This window comes from Siphateles boraxobius, unplaced genomic scaffold (assembly GCF_051911475.1).
Source record: "Siphateles boraxobius isolate OS27281-9 unplaced genomic scaffold, OSU_SipBor_1 19, whole genome shotgun sequence".
NCBI classification, from domain to species: domain Eukaryota; kingdom Metazoa; phylum Chordata; class Actinopteri; order Cypriniformes; family Leuciscidae; genus Siphateles; species Siphateles boraxobius.
Window position 1 is genome coordinate 25,810,751 of NW_027508799.1, and position 18,229 is coordinate 25,828,979.

The window sequence follows — 18,229 nt, forward strand, 5'->3', positions numbered from 1 at the left end:
AAGTTTAGTTGATATAGAGAAATAGCTTGCTGTGAATAGGGCTAGTGTTTATTAGCATTATTAAAGTTACCATTATTTACTCACCCGCTCATTCATGAGCGAATTAGTGATGAACAAATCATTATTTTGCATCAAATCTTTTTAATGAAATGGTTGATCCAGTTCACAAATCCCCTATATTCCTTCTGCTTTCATACAACAGATTTGTGTGAGAAACAGACCCAAATTTAAGTTGTTTTCACTGATAATCTTCAGCTCCAGTGAGCTGTTAATCCCTCTGACCTGATCATTGAGTCAGTGAGAACTGGAACAGTTTGATTTGTGAACTAATCATTCAGACAGTTTTGTGAACTGAATCAACTGATTCATTGAAAAGAATAATTTGAAAAAAAAAAACACTTTATTAAGGTTGAATATACTTCACAGATGGTCAAATCGCTCTGACAAATCAAATGCCCTTTGAACTTTCCCACGTTGATACTCTGCGTCAATATACATGACCTTTCTGTGTTAGTATGACAAGTCTTCATTCTGTCACTGTATCTTGGCCTTATACGCTTTGACACAAACATACAATTTACTGCCCTGGTTCTAATTGTGTAATGGAGTCACATTTCTCCAGAGAACGACGGGCTAGTAAAACGATGCCAATAATATCCACACCCTCTGAAAGACAAGCAGCAATGAAAGATATATATTGTATGGGTGAAAAGTATGTGTGCCTCTCTAAGTACACTTGACCTGTGCATCCTCAATAGGGCTTAAGTGTCCTGATCTATTAGCAGAAATACATCTCACAAAACAAAACTACAGGTACACTAGTGCTAAATGAAATGCCAAAATGATGCAAATCTGATGCCACTGATAAAATCAAATGGCTTACTTTTGATTTCAGCCAGCAGGAAATTGACAACAGGTCAAAGCAATGATCTATCAGAGCTATGGTGCAGTGGATTATTCATATGCTTTTAAGAGCTGTTTGCTCATGGAGACCCAGGTTTGAATTCAACCTGGGTCATGTCTGGATGACCATTCACTCATACTTTCCTGCCTATAATAAAAAGACAATAAATAAATACAAATAAAAACCGAAAGAAAAGTTATATAGTGACTAGAGCAAGATAGTTTTCTATATCAATTACTTGATGAAGATAGGTTGTTTTGTGTTCGGACGCAGTCATGATGTGGGATTGGCTCAGGACGTGGCAGTCTAGAATGAGTATGTCAGCTCACAGAGGAGGACCTTTCTTGGCAAGCTCATGGTTTGACAGGAAAAGCTTTCATCTCTGTTTGACAGCTGCCTGTTATGAGACCTCAGGCCCCTCCAGTCCAACTATGTTCCCTGAGGGACCTGGGCAAAGACAAACAACGATGAGAGAACCAGTTGAATAACCTGCCCATGCTATGGCCCGAGCAAAGATTTATGGGTGACGAAATTCAAATTTCAAACTCTGCCAGTGGCCTAAATAGGACCCATGAGCTACGGCCGAAGAAACTTGAACCAAAGGCGCCATGGTGCGTGCCATCTGCAAATATATCATAAAGTTCACTCCCCTATATAGACGCTGATAGCCAGGCCCAGGAACCAAAGGGCTATTTCAAAAGCTGTTAATTAACACTGACACCTGGGCCTCATCGGCCTCTTGGTGGGAAGCTGTGTGGCTAGTGAAGTCTAGCAGAAAATCTAATCTCTCAAACACCCTGTGAGCATAGTAAGATAGAGAATGGCAACACATTACCATTAAATAGTACTGATAAATGTCTGTATTAGAAGTGCGAACGGTCACTTTAGTTAGAGTTGCTATGTCCGACAAGCCACGCCGCTCTCACGCCCCACCATGTTCTCACGCAGTGAAAAATACATCGCGGAGAAGAGAGGACACTGACAACGCGCTGACAGACAGGACAGACCAGGTTACTTTTGATATGAAAAAAGTCTCAACTTTCAAATTTGGTCATTTATTAATGAAATTTAAACAATACCGTTTTGTGGCTCTTTAATGTGTCTGACAGATCGCTGTAGAGCCTCAGTTAAAGTTTCTCGTGAACCGATCATCTCTTCCTTCTACTTAATGTATAGCATCAAATAAACATGAATGAACATAAGAAGGAATGTTGTTTTAACCATGGAAAGACGTCAGTACACACCGTCTACTAACTCTCCTGACTGCTTTGTCTGACAAAAATAACGTATTCGGCGGATGGCGGATTATGATTGGTCAGAATGCCTGTCAATCAACTCCCTGCGAAGGGTAAATTGAGCCAACAGAATGGGAAGCTTTGGGAGCTGAGGCTGGCCAGGCAGAGAGAGAAAGAGAGAGAGGGAGAGATAGGCAGGTGCAAATGGAGGTTGATGTAGAGGTGAAATAAACAAACAGGGCTGAATGACAGACCAAGCAAGGTGAAAAAGGAAAAAACAGAATGAGAACAACTATAGGAAGAACAGCACAGATGACCCATTGGTGTCCTCATCTTTGACTGGTTTATCCAACCAGTACTTTGTACATCCACGCACACAAACATTCAAATACACAGCTAAAATGACCACCTATCCATTTTGTCTACCTATTGTTTGAGTCATGTTGGCAGCATTGCTGTCCACACATTATCCATTATGAAAGAACAAGAGAGTGGAACTGGCATGAAAAGAAGGCCCTGTGCCATGTAGCTCTAACAAAAGGGCCCTCACACATGTGTGGTTTACTGGCTGAGATCCTTGGGATAACATGCTCATGCAAAAGCAAGGTGGGATTTGTGGTTTTGTCCTAATTTTTAGTGTATTGGCGGACCCAACAACAGTAAACACAGTAATCTCTCTTTTGAATGACAACAAATATTGGCATGAAATATATTTATCTACTAAGGATAATCACAACCTGACCTGGAAAAGCACAGAGAAATGGTAAGGAGTTGTAAGACATTATGGCTAGCTAATGTGTTTGCTGGATCCTGTGCCTGGCTTGTCTCTGCTGCGGAAACATCTTCAAATAGTTAAATCATTCATTAGACATTCTCTAGTTTCAGCATCCACTTCAAAATCCACTTCAAAAACGCTCTGCAAACACTTACTTTGGGATAGTGAGTGCATTACAATGCTCTAATAAATGGCTGTGGAGTTTCTCTGCTAAGTCATTAAAGGGATAGTTCATCCGAAAATGAAAATTCCGTCAGTAATTACTAAAGCCTAGTTCACACTACATGATTTTAAGCCCGATTTAAGCCCGATTTGCAAATCGTTGAGCTCGCCGACAGGTCAGGGTGTTATCGCGTGCAAATCGCGAGGGATTAGCAGGCGATGAACGCTCGCCAATCTGTTAGTATGAAAGAGCCAACAACGCATCAAAGACGCTCTCAGACGCCTCGCAGACGCGTCGCCGAGCCTAGAAAAATATCTAGCATGCTAGATATCCAGAGCTGTCGCACGACTCAACCTCACTGATGTCATGAGCAACAGCCAATCAGAGCAAGGCATGGGTTGAGGTCATCGGGTAAATACACGATTTTTGCCGTCAGCCAAACATAAACATGCAGCTACATCTCCGATATAAACATGCTGTACTCACCTCCAACTCTCTCTGTAGCACAGACAATCCCTGCTGTTCACGTATGCGGATCCACTCGCCCATACTCTCTTATTTTTTCTTTTTTTGCGTTTTTTTTCTCAGAGCAAATCATCACGCGAACAGTTTGCAGCACTAGTTTCTGTCTGACGTCCATATTCGCAGCCGTGTTTGTGTTCTTCGGCGCGCGTGCGGGTTCGCCTCATTTCCGGTTCGTTTTATTGCGTGATTTTTCGTGTCAAAACGTGGTTTGTAGACAAGATAGAATCGTTGGGTGACAGAGTTGTTGTAAACTCGTGTAGTGCGTTACCTCCTGTTGCGGATCAATCACGTTTTGTCGTGTGGTGTGAACAGCTCAACCACTTGAAAACTCCTGATTTCACAGAGAGCAAGTCATGTAGTGTGAACCCCACAGTTCAGCCCGACGTTTTAAAAACATGTAGTGTGAACTAGGCTTAACCCTTTAACAGCTGTCTGCAGTTGAAGCTTCCATCAGAGGAATGGGTGTTCTCACCTGAAAGTAAGACATCATTTTCTGCTTACCAAGCATGACAGATGCTTATAGTTTCTGAGTAAAACAATGCTTTTAGCAGAGTTAATCTTTCCTAAAAATATTGACACTATACATAAATTTGTTATTTTATTAAAACAGATTGTTACATCAGAATGTTTGTCAAATTTAAAATCATTGATCTCAAAGAATCATATATTTCTTGACAGTTAAACCTGATTTACAGCCTAGGGTCCCATTAACCTTGCCAAACATATAACCTTGCTAGGGAACCGATGTACCTGATCAAAATGGCATACAGATAGCAGGGCTGAGGCTAAATATAAAGGGGTCATGCAGTGCAGGACCTTTGTACAGAAACAGCTGCTTGCTGTTTGTGTTTGAAGAACAGGTAAGCACTAATTTAATTTCAAATGACTGAGGGGGACAGAATCATTCACATTGGCAGGCCATGTGTAGAAGAATCTGAATCCTGTGATGCCTGCCGGTGAAGAATCTAAACCTCGCTCACAGCACCCGCCAAGTCTAGCCCCACAGACCTGTTAAGAGAACTGTCACATGTGTTCTGTTTTGGCTTTGTGTTTTCAGTTCTGTTCTTGTTTGCCTGTGTGCCCTGTAATTTGACCAGGTTTCCTAGTGTGTTTGATTAATCATTCCGTTCACCTGTGGTTCATTCATTACCTCAATTAGTCTGTGTTATACTCATACTCATACTACCTGTTTTGTTCAGTTCTTTGTCTGGTCTCGTCTTGTTAAGTGGATGTGTTCCTGCTCTGTATCCTTTGGAGTATTGAATTAAAAGACTATCTACTTATATTCTTCATCTTTGTGTGCTTTATATACAGCCACCCCTGATAAGAATTGCACAACTCATTCATACACACAACAGATATTTTATAAAGTGAACACATAGTAGTCACATCATGCTGAGCTACTTGCAGGCTGGTGTCTCCCGCATTCAATGCTTCATACAAGCCCTAAAGCCAATGGATGGCTTACGCTGTGACACCTGCCCACATTAATTAATGCTGATTGCATTAGGGATTTATCCGCTGACTAAACTGTTGCTTTGCAACTACAACAAAGGAAAAGACAACCAAAGACTAAATGAGGAGCTTTTAAAATAACCAACTACAGACTAAAAGGCTTTTCCAAGGAAGCTCTGATTCTTTTTGTTGGACTGTACATTGATTGAAAAATGTTCCTGGATTACAAAACAAACTTCAATGCATCTTATTTGCATATAACCTTTCGGTGCTACTCAAAACTGGTTTAAGCCAATAAAGCATGCATGATTAAGAATACGACAATATTTCCGGTATAGCCATGAAGGTGTGAGGTCGAAGGAAGAAGAGCTCCCGACCTACATTGTCAAACTAAACTTGTTACACGCCATATAGCGTCAGTCATTGTTGATATACGCTTTTAGAACATCGCTGGGTGAATTTTGAGTCATTCTAAGCAGAAGCAGCCACACCCCTCAGTCCCACCAACCACGAGAGCTACTGCTAGCATTGCTGGTAAGCTGACAGCCATTGCCGCCACCTCCAATCTCGAAAAACAGGCAATGACAGAAACTTTTGAATCTGTCACGGACCAGTTGATTTCTGAATTAACTAAACAGCGCATTAGTATCAGGGAAGACATTTCTGACTTGATTCGGGAATCTATCGGTCTTTTACAAAGCTCTGTAAATGCACTGAGAGAGACTGTGGATGGCTTTCAAAGCCGTTTGGCCGCGACAGAATCCCTTGTTGGGGAGAATTTTGAAAAGCTGACAGTGGCCGAAAATATTATAAAAACTTTGCAAATGCAGAACACATCTCTCCTTGACCGCATTGAGGATTTGGAGAATAGATCGTGAAGGGCTAACTTGAGGATTGTGAACGTTCCGGAAGGGAGTGAAAACGGTCATGATCCCGCTACGTTCATTGCCGAGAGGTGGCTAGAGATGACGGGCACGGAGGTTTTCGACAAGCCGGCCGGGACATGAGAGAGCGCATCGATCACCCTGTCAAAAGCAAGCTGACGACCGTAAACCATGTCCATTTGTGGTGTGCTTTCACAGGTTCCAAGAAAAGGAGCAATTACTGCGATGGGCAAGGCGGCATGAGGCTAAATAGAAGGGGAATCCAGTCAGAATTTACCCAGATCTCAGCGCTATTCTTTCAAGGAAACGCGCGTCTTACAATGGCATCAAGCAATCACTCTACCAGAAAAACATTCGATTCCAATTGCTCTACCCGGCCCGTCTGAGAGTGACTCTTAATGATGAAACTTTCATATTGAACACATCGGAGGAGGCGAAACAGTTCTACGATCAACATATCAATGTTTAGGATTTCCTGGATTATGTATTTAATTTTTTAAGCTCAAGGTCTTCCTTTTGAGTTTTTTTTCTTGAGACGGATAATTTGAAAAAGGTATAAACACTTTCAGACCAGTTCTTTTATTTATCTGATTTATTGTTATTATTATTATATATACAGTATGTGTGTGTGTGGTTTTATATATATATATATATATATATATATATGGCGAACAGGACGGCCGAGGGACGTGAGAGAACGGCGCGAGGCCAGTTGTGCGATTGATAATGAGCAACACCTGTGAGCAGACCGGTCTCGCATCTCTCACGGAGGAGTGGAAGCATAAAGGAGGAGTGACGACGTTGATGATCGAGAGAGGAACAGGCCTGTATTTTAGTTGAGTTTTGTTTTATTGTATTTGTGTTTTATTTTAGCCAGCTGTCGTCTGCGAGGGGCTGCTGGCTTATCCAAAATAAACATAACAGCCTCCGTGAGAGATCCGCGAGGGACTGCTGGCGGTATTTTAGTTGGGTTTGTTTTATTTTAATAAATTTTATTTGAATGTTCGCCGGTTCCGCCTCCTTCTTCCCTGAACATTGCTACAATATATATATAAAATTGTTGTGGTTTTGCAAATAGTTTGTTGTTCTAAACTTAACTCAAACAAGCTGATGGTTCTGTGACATAGACTGATACTAACCCACTTAGTTAAGACTTTACTCACAAAAGCGTTTTAACACACTGAGAATGTTTAATAATGTTAAAGGTTGGGTTGCTCCCTAGAGGTTGGAATGGTTTTTAAGTCAGTTGAGGGATTACTGGGGGTTTGATAATGAAGGCCTGCAATTTGTCTCTGTTCTTGAGGCAAATATAGGAAAAGTTCAGTTTCTTCAGGGTTGGGAGGGTAACCGCCTAATGTTTTTTGTTGTTGTTGTTGTTGGTTTTTGTTTTTGTTTTTTGCCTTTCTCTTTACTTGCTGGTCATGCATTGGAGACGTGGTCATCTTATTCATTATTATTTTATAACCTATCGATTGATTAATGTGTGATTCAAATAGTATAGGAGGGTCTACCATTCGGTTCACTAGCTGGAACGTTACAGGAATGAATGGGCCAAATAAAAAGGCTTGTATCTTTGCTCATCTTAAAAAATTAAATTCTGAAATAGCATTTCTGCAAGAAATGTATTTACAGGTAGCAGACCATATGAGACTCAAAAAACCCTGAATTTGGTCAAATCTTTCATTCCCACTTCAAGAGTAAAGCAAGAGGAACAGCGATTCTAATTCATAAGAAAGTACATAAAAAGAAAAATGCAAACCTACAACAATTAATTGATTCAATAGAAAAATTAGATCAACATCTTTCTCTATCCCCTTCTGAAGAACTGCTTAAAAAGAGAGTGGAAATTAAAGCACAATATGTTCAGATATCAATTGAAAAAACTCAACAAAATCTGCTTTGGTCTAAAGGGAATTTTTATGAACATGGGGAAAAAGCGGGCTGTTTATTATCACATCAGATAAAGTGTCAATCAGCTTCCAGGTTAATTCCACAGATTCGCAACACATCGCAACAATTGACAGTGGATCCTAAAGAAATTAATGAAACTTAAAAAAAAATTGTACTCAAATTGATATACTTCAGAATTTCGTGGGGATATATCAGGTATGTCAACCTTTTTGAATGACCTGAATATCCAGACAATTAATCCAGATCATAAAGAAAGATTAGAACAGCCAATTGAGCTGCAAGAGATTTTAGATTCTATTAATGCAATGCAAAATGGCAAAACCCCTGGCCCCGACGGTTATCCTGTCAAATTTTATAAAGCTTTTGCTCCCAAATTAGCCCCGCTTCTCCTGAAAATGTTTGAGAATTCTTTAAACAATATGGAATTGCCAAAGTCTCTCACAGAAGCATTTCTTACACTTATTCTGAAGCCTGGAAAAGATCCACTAGAGTGCAACTCCTACAGGCCAATCTCTTTGCTAAATGTTGATGTTAAAATTCTTGCCAAATTGTTGGCCTCTAGAATAGATACTGTTATACCAGAAATAAGATCCCCAGATCAGACAGGCTTTATTAGGGGTCGACACTCATTTACCAACTTAAGGAGGCTTCTTGGTATTTTGTATTCTCCTGCATCCATGGAGGCCCCGGAAGTGGTGGTATCCCTGGATGCAGAGAAGGCATTTGATAGAGTGGAGTGGAGATATCTATTCGCAGTATTGGAAAAATTTGGTTTTGGCCCAAAATTTATATCCTGGGTCCAATTGCTGTATTCTAACCCTAAAGTATCTGTTATAACAAACAAAATACGTTCACAATTTTTTTTCCAATATTAAGGGGCACAAGACAGGGTTGCCCTTTAAGCCCTCTTCTTTTTGCATTAGCGATAGAGTCACTTTCTATTATGCTTAAATCCTTGCAATCTACACAGGGCATTGATCGAATGGGGATGGAACACAGGGTTTCTTTATATGTGGATGACCTTTTGTCATACATTTCAAAAGTAGTGCAGAAGCTATCTGTTTTTGGCAGTTTTTCAGGATACAAACTTAACCTTTCTAAAAGTGAATGTTTCCTGATTAACCCTCTTGCTCATATTACTCGTACTTTCTCAAGTTTATATGCAAACATTTTTTTACCACTCATAATTGTTAAGTCTGATCTTCAGAGATGGGATGCATTACATTTGTCTCTAGCAGGCAGAGTAAATGGTATAAAAATGAATATCTTACCTAGATTCGTATACTTATTTCAGTCACTTCCAGTTTTTCTCCCAAAAACATTTTTCTGTTTCGTAAATAAACCCATACTATCATTCTTGTGGGGGGGGCATATAATTATGTACAGACCACGAATATGTCAGACATTTAATTATTGGCTATGTATGTATATATATATATTTAATTGTGATTATTAGTATGTATGTATATATATATATATATATATATATACTGGTATATATATATATATATATATATATATATTTTTTTTTTTTAATTGTGATTATTACTACTATTGTTGTCTTATCTTGTATGTAATGTATGGTTAATTATTTCGGCGGTAAGGGTTATAATGGGGGGGGGGGGATTCTAACTTTAATTGTATGAAGCTTTCTGTTAATACTTTGAAAAGGTTTATAAATAAATTATATATATAAAAAAAGAATACAACTAAATCATTACATGATTAAATAAAACTGAATCTGTCAGATAAGCTGAACAAAACAAGTTTAACATAAGTTTAACGGTACCTACATAAAGATGATGTCAAACTGCAGGGACTTCAACTAAAAACATGGTGACTGTGATATTACTTGTTAGTGCAGCATATAAGAGCCAAAGCCAAATCTCGTTTGGGACATATAATTACCGTGCTGATAGGAAAACAATATACAACTTACAGTTTGCATTCGATGAAAAATGTGAATCTTAACTGCTTGAACATCATCTTCAGCCAGCTGATACAGCACATCTCTATCCATAAAGGATTTGATAGACTTCCAATGATGCTGGAAAGTGCTCATCCACACATTTATAAACCTTTCATCTCCTCTGTTATGATATGGTCAATCGCAAAAAGCTCCCCCTTCTTCTAACCTTTCAATCGACTGCAGTGCTAAGCCATGAAGAAACCGTTTTGTCAATACAGTGAGATATTTTACATAGTATTAAAATGAAATAGAGCAAGTAATAGAGCAAGTGGAGATCATGGTAGTTTGCATCTAATAATTATAGTTAAAGCAGTGTTTTAACAAATATCCAAATGCTTTAGCATTGTTTTGCCATAATGTTTTTGATTATAACTATTGCTTTTTTTTTTTCTTTTTTTTTTGCAGTCTAGAACAATAGAGAGACTGCTCAAAGAAACATAGCTATCCCAGCATGCCCAATCACAAGTCAAGATGTATGCACTTGTATGCAGGCACACTGATCCCCTGATTCAAAGCTGCTCGTCTTCTCTCTCTGGGATTCTGATGGCTGAAAATAGCATGGCTTTAACTAAACTGACTTATCATGGCAGTCTCAGTCTCTCACATTCCTAATATGGTGATGAAGATGGTAGAGGCTGCTTCTCCATTACTATCAAGAGTTAATTATCCTGTCACCACTTAAGAGTAGTTATTTGTATTGATGGCATCAACACAATTCTGAAAAACACATTTACATTTGTTAAGATTCATATTCAGTTAATTTAAGTGTTTGAATTTCATATCTCAAAAAGAAGGTTTTTCAGGCAGTTTTATTAAACATGGCAAAAACAATAACTTATAAATATCTTATATATCACCCAGAATGAAACTGCAATGCTGTATTTCCAAAAATCTTCATTACCAGTTTCAATTCAGATTTTCAGATTTTCACAATTCAGATTTTAGTACATGGGGGAAAACAGAGCTTAATAATTAACATTTACATAAACACAGAGCAAAAGAGAAACCTCCCCGACCCTCAAATCAGCTGTCATCATTGCTGATGACAGTGCCTGCTGATGAAGATTAGCTGCATATACTGATCCAATGCCAGAAATTAAACTGGACGTTCAGCAGATTTAAAAAAACACACACATTAGAGACAGTAAAACTCAAAACAGAAATAGGGCTTGCAGAAATTAAACTCATGTGGTATGGAAGACCTGGATTGAAAACATAATATAACTTCTTTTATGGTAGATTTTTGTGTCCATCTTATTTCTTGGTGCAAGAAAAGCACTGTGCGGTGCATGAAAACACATAAATCCTTGTTTATACTCGACGCGTCCGCAGGAGCGCGAAGGTGCGCATGCACGGCAAAAATGGCGTCATTGCGGTGTGGGCGGTCGTGCGCCTTGGGTGCGCAAGACCCCATTTCGCCTGGCGGTGTGCACGGCACTTTTTGTAACATCGCTAACATCGTTTTGTGAATAGGAACACATTTGTATTAACCACCCAGTTTGCACTTGTCTAAAGTAACTGCTTACATTTACAAAATAAGCCTAAAATAGCAGAAGTAAGACCTGCTGATGAAGTTAAGGTTTAAACACTCTTCAATAAGGCTTCAGTTGTTTAACTAGTTTACATAAAGTGAGTTGTACAATAAACCTATTGCATTTATTACTCATTTTTATATGAATTTCAGCAATTAATAAACTACTATTGAGAGTGAGGAGTTGTCGTCATGGTACAGATCCCCTCCCCTCTCCGCCATGTTGGAAGGATCCCGGCGGCAAAACATGATTGTTTACGTGTGTTGTTAACTCGGTAGTAGAGGAGGTTCTTGCAATTCCGCACTGTTTTACCATGCCTGGAAGTCACAAAAACTGCTCCAGTAACTCAGACGATACATATGGAAAACATAGGAACAATGGAATACAGTTTTTTAGGTTTCCGAAATGGACACAGCATCAGGGAGAGCAAGTCTCTGACCTGACGAGGAGACGCTGGATTGCTTGGTTGGCTGATGCCTTTGATAAGATTGTCACTGTTTGCTGTAGCCTATAAATCTAGACGCACCCTATCGGCAGCAAAAATTATTTTGCAGCAAAGTGTGGTCTAGCAACTCTCCGTTGGCATTCGAGCTGGAAAAACCAAACTCTGGTCAGGCCAATCACATCGTGTATAGAGTTGGTGGGCGGGCTTAACATAATGACGGCAGCAGAGTTGTGACGGTTCCGCTTGATTTCTATAGGCGAGTTCCCTGCTACTTGAAAACATAGAAGATGCTGGCGAACAGCGGTCTTTCGAATCGGCTTTGGCCGCGACTCTGGATGACTTGGAGTTAAGAGAACGTCACTTAAGTCATTCTTAAAAAGGAAGATGTGAACGGAGTTTTGACAACCGGATACGGCAAAAGTTTAATATATCAACTAGCTCCGCTGGTGGAAAAACGCATGGGACTCACTCAGCCACAGCCGTTCGTTGCTGTGGTTGGTTGTAGCGCTGATGCTGTCCTATTGCGTGCAGAGGGAATTTGAAAGACAACTGTTTATCCCGCCCCTCGGATTGAGGTATGCCAATTGTGAGTTCCCAGACCTACATCTTGATGTAGGTCTGGCTTGCCAGGCTATGTTTGCTGTGCTTTAACGAACATGTGCAAAATTGTTGTTTGAGTGCCTTGTTCATTACTTTTTTATTTCTTTGAAATAAATGCTTGAAACAACTTGATATGGCTTAATATTTATTGAGAACTGAATATATATATATATATATATATATATATATATATATATATATATATATTTGGACAACATAAGTAATAATAATACTGTTATTAGTGCAAAAGAACAAATATCTTGATGCTGCTTCTCCAAATACCACTGTTTTGCGCTTGGTATGAGCTTGTTCCTGTAAGGTCCGTTTTCTTTCGCCTTATCTTTTTGCATTGCTTTACTTTCTTCCTTTTCTTTCTCGTATTCGTAGATCCGTCTGTGTCCCGCCGAAATAATAAATGCCCGAAAATAATAAATGCGCGAACATTAAAGAGCTCTGGAATGTTTAGTCGCGCCTCTGTGAAGTTTTGAAGGCGTTACCCCTAGCAACCGATAGCCTTCCTACCATCATGGCCGACTGGCTCAGACCCCGCCCAAATCGGCACGTGACTCCTCACTCTCAATTAAGGCTAGACACGGCAGGCAAAAACATTGTTTTTTTTTCCACTGGTCAATTTTGAGATTTTGGGATATTTGTCTTCAGTAACATGTCTTCTTTCAGACTTTTGGTGAAAAAAAGTCTGAAATACACATTTTGGTCTTTATTTTACTACATGTTGTCTGTTTGCGTCTGTAGATTTCTCATAAATTCATCAAAAGTTGTCGTTATAAATCATCCCTCTGCTCCGCGATCTTCACCCTGTCATCACACACACCGTTAGAAAGCTCTCTCTCTCCTGAACAATATTGCCGGATCCAAATATGGTCATTTCCTTTTTATCAGCAACCAATCGCGAAAGTAAAAGGGGGGATTTTACTCTAAATGCGCAATCTCATTGGCTGATGCTAAATATTTAAAGCCCGTTTTCTCAAAATGACTTTTCTCTTTCATACTCCAAGTCCGAAATCTCCACTTCAGTAGCACCTATATACACCAAACTGTCCAGTCTTGTACCTAGTTATTTTATGAAGACATTTACAGAGGGATTTGTAAATATATTATTCCTAATCTGATTTATATAACATTTTATTCCAAAAAACATATCGAAAATCATTTTTTTAAGGCTTTTGGCAGTATATTCTGATTTACAGGATAACAAAAGTAGATATCCATAAATCCCTCTGTAATTTTGTTCCCATCTAATATGTGAACACAATGAAAAAATAATTTTGAACCTGGCTTTATCCAATACTCAGATTTCGTTTTTTTAAATATATGCAAATTAGCGCATATTTAATTAGATAATGTCTCATTTGCATATTTAAACATTAAATTACAGAAAACTTGTAATACATTTTTTTCTCATCTTAAAGTCCCTGTAAAGTCAAAATTAAGTATGTGTTCTGAGTTTGTCATATCACAGAAAAAGGTGTTATTAGACACCCAGCCAAATTTGAATGATAAAAAAGCCGGCAAGTACATAAAATAAGCTATCAAGAATCTTGAAAAAATGAGCAGTAGTCTCTGCTTTCAAACGCTGGGGGCGTGTCCGCTGGGTGCGGTGAAACCACACCCACTCGTGGGAAAGCTGCAGTCGCCACAATCGACTGTCACCCGCTACAGCCGGAATGGAGGCTCTTAGCAGCTTATTAGGTTAATTATAACATAAGCGCACAAGGCAACTAACACTCATTGGTGGGCACGCACTGCCGATGATGTCACCAGTTGTCGGCGCGATGGGAGAATGAAGGCCGAGGCGGGAGATAGTCGTTCGGGCCCATTCACCAGAAACACAACAGCGGATAATCAGTGAATCCCAGTTGTCTCCGACGAAAGTCTATAAAACTATCCCGTGTAAAATGATCACTACAGAGGCGGGTTTTGGTGGTGATCCTCAGCTCTCCATCAAGGTGGCTCTTCACAAAATTAATCCACCTCTTCTTGATGTGATCGTATTTTGGAAATTTAAATAAGGACACCGATCTGTTTTGTACGTGATCGCATCCAGATAGTACGCATTTCCGTGACGAAGACATAGCTAACTAGCAAACTGTAAGCTGTAGTAACTAATAATACTGACAGTAACTCACGATTGAGCGGCAAACTGATGCGAATGTGCTCTATTTATATTGTTAGAGGAGCGGCCAGCCTCAGGGGCTCCAGTGCGTCATCAGCTAGGGGCGGGGCCAGGAGCTCAGGCACTCCAGTGCGTCATCGAGTACCCTTTTAGCCCCGCCCAAAAAATCCGTAAAATATCAATGGTGAAAAACTGTTTAACGGTCTAACTCCACAATTCAGTACTTCACAGTTCACAGTCTTTGTAATGTGTTTTAGCAATACATTGCGCCAGTATAAACAAGGCTTAAGAAGTGCCGTATGCGGGTGGTGTTTTGAATGGCACTCTAGAGGTTTATGGCAGAGAATCAAGCAAGGGTGGTATCAGGTGCTGTCTGACGAAAGGCTTCTAAGGGTGTTCATAATCATGCAGATAGACTAACTTCAATGGAGAGGAGCTGCACTCCTTCCAGCTCAAAGTTCTGTGAGACCCTCCCACAGAAGCCTTATTTACTCCGCTTCTAAGAAAACCTGCTCCTTGTGGCCCAATAGGGCAAAGAACCATTTGGCTGGCAGCATGAACAGCATAATAGTTACTGTGGCGAGCAGGACGAGGCCGAGGGATGCTGGAGAACGGTGCGAGGCCGGTGGTGTGAGTGTTAATGAATGACATCTGTGAGACGCACTGGTCTCGCATCTCTCACGGAGGAGTGGAAGCATAAAAGGAGGAGCGACGACGTTGAAGATCGAGAGAGCAACAGGCCTAATTTTATTATGTGTTTTATTTCTGTTTTTGGGTACCCAGCAGTCATCCGCGAGGGGCTGCTGGCGGTTCCTTTTGTATTTGTTTTTATTTTGAAAAAGAAAGTCTTTGAATGTTCGGCGGTTCCCTCCTCCTTCTTCCCAGAACAACTGAACCTCGTTACAGTTACTTATGCGTGAATGTCCATGGATAAGTGCGCAATCCAGACAAGGCTAGGAAATAGAACATAAATATGTAAATACTGTAATAAGTCATATGCTGTGCCTCGTGGAACTAAATACGAAACACTGAAAAGTTAAACTTGGTTTCTTCAAGGGATAGTTCCCCCAAAATTGAAAATTAGCCAATGATTTACTAACCCTCAAGTCATCCTAGGTGTAAATGACATTCTTCTTTCAGACCAATACAATCAGTGTTACATAAAAACAATCCCTGGCTCTTCAGAGCTTTATAATGGCAGTGAATGGCTTTATATTTTTTGAAGTCCATCAAAGTGCATCCATCCATGATAAAAGTGCTCCAAAGGGGGGGTTAATAAAGGCCTTCTGAAGTGAATTGAAAAATATCCATATTTAAAACTTTATCGAATAAAATAACCGGCCATACGCATCGATTTACGGCGAAAGAGTACACTTTGACCTGACGCACAACGTAATGACAAACACAGAAGCACAGAGGATAGAGCAAAACAATACACCAGTCACGAATTAGAAGTCCAAAACGAGAAATTTTAAAGAGAAATGTCGGAGGAGCTTGAGTTTGTTGCCCAGACCTTTTTGTTTGAACTGCGAGAGGCATCAAAGCTTCCGCTACTCCTACGTCATACACCGTCAAGTGTTACTCTTTTGGCGTAAGTCGACTTGCGTACATCCAAAAATGTTTCTTCAATATATATGTTTAAAAAAATTCTAACAACATTTTATACACTTAAAACTTATTTACTTTTAAGAAATTTTATGGGATATGATCAAATGGAGGAGGCAAGTGATGGATCATTTTCCTTCTCTCTGGGGAAATACTCCCGGTACCCTCAGTCTGTAAAATGCATTCCTCTGCATTCCAGTGGCATGACATCACCAGATCTGTTTGTTTACAGAGGTCTATCACATGGGCATTCTTCCCACACTCGCTTGCCCAGCAAAAACGAAAGGAAGGCCAATAAGCCAAAACCACAGAAAACTGCATGGAGACAGAAAATCCCTTCTGCCTCCTGTTATGCTGATGTATTTGACTCGGTTTTATTTCATGAGTCGTTTAGCTGGCCTGAAATAAACTGGAAGGTTTGCTTTTGTTCACAGTCATGTTGTGGTTTTCTCTTGTTCAGTTGTGCTCATATTCTGAAAGCAAGGTTGCTAGCTTTAACCCATTCCTGGACAGCATGAAATGGCCATATAGAGAAAAGTTTTCAAATCAAGGAAACGGTAATACAAAACAGTATTTTTTAAAACACTGATCGGAAGAACCTATAATGCTACAATAAAGGGGAACTTGGCAACTCTAGCCATTTCCTCACTGATTTTCACTTTTGTGGTCACATGTTTTCTCAACGAGCTCTCCCAACAACTGTGGGTCGTATATTTCACAATAAAAAAAAACTCACTTGCGGCACCCTCCTCCCCCTTTCTACCGCTGCTCATGTGCATTTTTTATTATCAGAGCCGGCCAACTTCATTGTGTGGAGCTAAATCTACCGAGGTGGGTAATACATCATACACATTGAGGGGGGGTTTATGTCGAATTGCCGCAAAGCATTTGTGTTTCTCGCTCGTTCTCGCTTCACACGAGACTTCCTATTTCCAACTTACCGGGACGTTAGTCCCCATGTAGCAACGTTGGTTTTCCGCCTGGGAACGCTAGGGGGAGCGGGGAAAGTCACCATTTTCACTGGAACAGGTTTACCCATCCAAATGATTTCTAAACGGTTTTAATAAGTTGAAATAGTTGCCAAGTTCCCCTTTAAGAACTTTTTGAGTCTTTAAAGTACCATAAGAGTTCTACACAGCAACAAATTTATTGTTGAACCTAAACCCTTAATTTTAGTGTTTTATGCACTCTACAAGGAATATATTCAAGCTATGTAGATATTTTTTCTATTCAAACTATGAAGTAGTTGATTGTTGGCAGTATAAGGCAAAGTAATATTAACCTTAAATAACCTGAAAGGCTATTAGATGAATTGTATGGGCTTCAAAGCTGTAGATGAATGGCTTAGAAGTTAAGGCAAGACTATTTTAAATTCCTGAGATCATGCACAGACTCAAAAGTATGCATGATTGTTATTGTGACGTAGAAGAAGAAAAGGTATCATGTGGTTGGAACTGATCAATCCACTAACAGCTCAATCTATCAGCAATGTAAAGTATTTGTAAAGTCTATTAATAGTCTTAATTATTTTTTTCATAATTGGCAAAGACAGCAACACAACTTCCTGCTAATGTCTTATAAAAGACCCAGCACACATCAAATTCTCAGTGCTCTCTGAGAATTTTTTTAGAGAATCAACACTGAATTCATTAGCACTACAGACAAGACATTTAGAGATGCCAAGACATCCTCCAACTTTATTAAAGTTAGAGAGTGAAGACAGGATTTCTCTGCTTCAGAAAACTACCACAATGCAGAATTAATGACTGGTTGCTGGTATTAACCAAAAGGACTTTCCATCAAAAGCACATTTAACATATTGGGACATCATACTATAGCTGATGTGAACATAGAATAGGATAAAGAAGCACCTTTCAGTTCTCTCCACTTGCAATGGACCATTCATTTGCACTATCTAGAATACTGCTGGCATCAATTTTGTTTATTGCTTCAGAATAGGACATTAGCGGAAATGCATAGTCAATAGTTGGTCTTACCACTTATAGGTGAGAGTTCCTGAACTTCCTGTAAATAATAAATGCACCCATGCACACAATGTCCAAATCTCTAAAACGTAGAACATGCTACTGCT